Source organism: Pectinophora gossypiella, unplaced genomic scaffold (genome assembly GCF_024362695.1).
Source record: "Pectinophora gossypiella unplaced genomic scaffold, ilPecGoss1.1 Pgos_32, whole genome shotgun sequence".
In the NCBI taxonomy this organism is placed as follows: Eukaryota; Metazoa; Arthropoda; class Insecta; order Lepidoptera; family Gelechiidae; genus Pectinophora; species Pectinophora gossypiella.
In genome coordinates this window covers 152668-157692 of record NW_026063242.1, presented here as the reverse complement: position 1 = coordinate 157692, position 5025 = coordinate 152668, and positions in this window count along the sequence as shown.

The window sequence follows — 5025 nt, the reverse complement described above, 5'->3', positions numbered from 1 at the left end:
TAACAGTATATAGCTTAGTACGAGAGAAACAAGAAATAAGTCATTCTAATCAAGATGCAATGTAATGACTCTATTGTATACAAAAGAAACACATTTATTAAACAAGTTCAGGCAATAACTGGTGCAAAAGGCGGCTTTATTGCCAAGGTAGCAATTACTACCAGGCAACCTTACGTTTACGATACGTTTGTTGTACCATTCGGCATTGTTTATAAGACAAGATATAAGCCTGGATTAATAAAACAAGATTGTGGTGAAAGAAAACATACTACATTTGCGTCCTCCCGCATTCTAATCATGTTACGTCTGTTGGATTATAATGACTACCCTTTGAGTACGTTATCTTGCAATAGGTCCATAGCTTACGCGGCCTCTATCGGAATGGTATCTATTTTATTTCTTGTTGTTGTCACTTGTCAGGTTAAGAATGATTCTTCGTGCCGTGGTCGAGTTATGATGACCGGAATCCTCCAACGCGCGGCCAATGCCTTGGGCAAGTGGTTTCGCAAATGGAGAATCGAGGTAAACCCGGAGAAAAGTGCAGCGGTGTACTTTTCAAAGGGCTATTATAACACGCCACGGTCACGCCGTCAACTTAAAATCATTAAGATGTTTGGCAAGCCGATCCCTTGGGAGGAGCAAGTCAAATATCTCGGCGTAGTCTTAGATAGACGTCTTACTTTCAAGGCCCATATCAAACGTGTGCGCGATCGCGCCGCGTTTGTAATGGGCCGTCTTCACTGTCTTCTTAACAAGCGAAGTAAATTGTCCCTTAGGAATAAGGTGAAAATCTACACGACTTGCATCCGTCCGATCATGACCTATGCAGGGGTAGTTTTCGCTCATGCGAGTCCCTCTCAAATCCACCGTCTACAGGTAATACAAAATCGTTTCATGCGGAAAGCCACGGGAGCTCCGTGGTTCCTTCGCAATGAAAATCTGCACATTGACCTAGGTCTGCCAACCATTGCCCAATGGCTCAAATTAGCTTCCAAACGTTTTTTCGATTCTGCTCCGCACCACCCAAATCCCCTGGTAGTTGCGGCTTCCGAATACATCCCGCTTAGGGACGGTACTGAAAAGTATCGGCGTCCGAAGGACGTAATATACGATCCCGACGACCCGATTACTCTAGCCATAGAGGCAGCCAATCAGCTCGCGACACCAAACACTTCAGGACCCCGATACCGACCCCGCCGGCGTGGTCGACGATTTCCCTCATTCAGCGCTTATCGCTAATTCTTTCAATTCGCTCGATTAATTCTTTCAAATATTTTTCCTCTCAGACGACGCCCTGAGCCGAGGTTCGCGCCCAACTGGGCACCCTCAGGCCTGTTGTCTTAAACGTTGTACCGGGTGAGAGCCTTCAGCGCTCCCCATTTGTCCGGCCAAGTAGTTAATGCCATCTGCGGCAAATCTACAATAAGTCACGTCAAAAAAAAAAAAAAAAAAAAAAAAAAAAAAAAAAAAAAAAAAAAAAAAAAAAAAAAGTTAAGAATGCAATATCAGAAGAAGGAAAAAATGATTGGGCTTCTTTGGAAAGGTTGGAAGGCGCGAAACTCGTACGTAGCTGCTGAGAAAAATGGTGCTACGGACGTGAGTTGGCTAAAAGTCGTTTACATACTTAATGCATTTTTTTTATTTGTGTTTCTGATTCTGATAACCTTCCCCTTTAAAATTGATATACATTATGATATATAATTATGTATATAGACTTAGTTAAATAGTTTTTCGACAACAAATCCTGAGGTGATTTTGCAGTCCACTACTGTACACTCAGGACAAACATGGCCGTAAAAAAACCCTAGGACAGAGTTTTATAGAACTTTGCCAGAATCATAGGACAAGTATAAGCTATCATTACATGCAAGTCTCACCAGTGGAGGTTCTTGGACCAAGTTCCAAGTTGCTGATAAGCTTATAATATGCAATACCGTAATGACTTGCTAATGATGACGATTTCTTGCAATAGGCAATAGCTTAGGCGGTCTCTATCGGAGAGGTGTCTATTTATTTTTCTTGTTATTATCACTCAGATCAAATTCCGGAAGCAATATAAAAAAAATCGGTAAGATACTTCTGGAAGAGGTAAAAGGCATGAAACTTGAACTTAGCTACCGAGAAACAATGGCGCTGCAGATGCAAATTGACTATAATTCGCTTACATAAAGACATTTTTTTTTTTTATGTTTCGGATTCTGGAAAAGATCCTCTTTAAAATGATATACAATATGATACATAATTATTTATGTAGACTTAGTTATCCAGCAACAAATCTTGAGCCGATTTTAGCTCCCACTGTTTTTTTACCCACGACGGAACGGAGCAGGTATATGCGTTTAGGGTGAGAGATGTTTGTGTGTGCGTTTGTGCAAAGAAATGTTATTAATTATCTTCTAAACTAATAATCCGATTTTGATGCGGTTTTCAATAACGGGTTTGTGTTTGATGAGTTCATGTTATTAGACAGGTGTCATGTCTGTAACTCACTAGGGGGCGCCACAATATTAGAGTTTAGAGTCAATATTATTCGAAACGCCTCTTCAGTTTATAATAGCAATTTATTTGCAATTTATTTGCAATAGTTTTTATTAGTTAATTGTTTCTGACAGGCGTTTTTTTTTCGGTTCCATTGATTACACGTAATTACGTCGAACACGGTGCTGTTTCATTGCTACCTAAATCCCTTAAAAATCAGTAAAAAGGCATATCAGGCATATTCATGGTCCTTCGAGCCAGATTTCAGAGAAGATCACAATCAATAAATTGTAGATAATACGAAGTGATTGGCGAAGATTAAAGAAAAATCAAGATCGACTATAAGTGGCACGTGGATTGTGTGGTCAAGTGAATCAAATTCATCCAATTAATCCTCATTTAATTCATAAACTTGAACCCATCACTCAATAATCAGGTAGTATTAAGTAAACAGCCTCCGTGGTCTAGTGGTTAGAGCGTTAGGCTCACGATCTGGTGGTCCGGGTTCGATTCCCGATGGGGACATTGTCGAAATCACTTTGTGAGACTATCCTTTGTTTGGTAAGGACTTTTCAGGCTTGAATCACCTGATTGTCCGAAAAAGTAAGATGATTCCGTGCTTCGGAGGGCACGTTAAGCCGTTGGTCCCGGCTATTAGCCGTAAAAATACCTCCATCAACCCGCAGTGGAGCAGCGTGGTGGAGTATGCTCCATACCCCCTCCGGTTGATTGAGGGGAGGCCTGTGCCCAGCAGTGGGACGTATATAGGCAGTTTATGTATGTTATGTATTAAGTAAAGCAAAGTGTTGTTAATTTACGGTTAGTATAATTTTAATTACATTTATTACCCCCGACGGAACGGAGCAGGTATATGCGTTTAGGGTGAGAGATGTTTGTGTGTGCGTTTGTGCAAAGTAATGTTACCACCTATCTTTTAAACTAATGATCCGATTTTGAGGCGGTTTTCAATAACGGGATTGTGTTTGATGAGTTCATGTTCTTAGACAGGTGTGATGGCTGTAACTCACTAGGGGGTGCCACAATATTAGTGCAAAACAATGTTGCAATATAATCAAAACGAAATGTCCGATTACAATAAATTCTGTTTTCGGCAATGTGTACGTGGTAGCTTATTGCATGTTCCCAAATAATATAAAAATTACGTCTTTCTAGAGGGTGCTACAATATTAGTGAAAAATAGTATTGCAATAATATTAAAACGAATTGTCCAATTTCAATGCGGTTTTCAGCAATGGGTTCGTAGTTGAATGGTGCATGGTCTAAGATAAGTCTTATGATATTAACTCACTAGGAGGCGCTGCTATATTAGTGTGAAACGTTTATATTGCAATATTATTAAAATTAAAACGTATTGTCTGATTTCAATGCGGATTTCAGGAATGAGTTCGTGGGTGATTGGTGCATGTTTTCAGATGAGTGTTATAGAGGTAACTTTAAACAGAAAGCAACTGTATAATATATAATAAGGGACTTAATATTATGTGGTAGGATGAATCACACTTATTGTTTTGCGAGATCTTACCTACACATTATATAGATTATAATTCGTATATGCTCTCTAAAAAGTCTGAAATAAAATTAAGCAAAATTAAAAATTTTGGAAAAACCCACGACGGTAAAAATATCATCGAAAAAGAATAAAATAACTCAAAACCCCCGACTTAACCCAATTATTATGTAACGAAATATTATATTAGACTTAAAAATACTTTCTAAAAAAAAGAGTTGATATCTCGAGACATCGGTAATAGATATACTTAAGTACCTAAACAATGAATATGGATGTTTACAGTTTTTTCCTAACGTGTCTGTTTCTCGAAGATATACTTAAATGTAGCGATAATAATTTTACCATAATACATAACCGAGGAATATCCGTCGGGGGCTGCCATTAACCCAGCTAAAGTTTTTCTAGTGACGTGAATACAATTATTGAAGAATTGTAGATGTTTAACGACGACATAAAATACACTTATGAGTATGATTAAATTTCTGTTGAAATTTCATATAGAAAAGGCAGCCCCCGACGGATATTCCTCGGTTATGTATTATGGTAAAATTATTATCGCTACATTTAAGTATATCTTCGAGAAACAGACACGTTAGGAAAAAACTGTAAACATCCATATTCATTGTTTAGGTACTTAAGTATATCTATTACCGATGTCTCGAGATATCAACTCTTTTTTAGAAAGTATTTTTAAGTCTAATATAATATTTCGTTACATAATAATTGGGTTAAGTCGGGGGTTTTGAGTTATTTTATTCTTTTTCGATGATATTTTTACCGTCGTGGGTTTTTCCAAAATTTTTAATTTTGTTTATCACATTTTTAGCCAGGACAAACATGGCCGTAAAAAAAGAACCCCGGGACAGAATCTGATAGAACTTTGCCAGATTCATAGAGAAAGCATAAGCTTTCATTACATATAAGTCTCATCAGTGGAGGTTCTTGGACCAGATTCGCCCATTCTCCTTTAATGCAGTTGGATTTTTTTAATGACTAGAATGAAAATACAATAAATA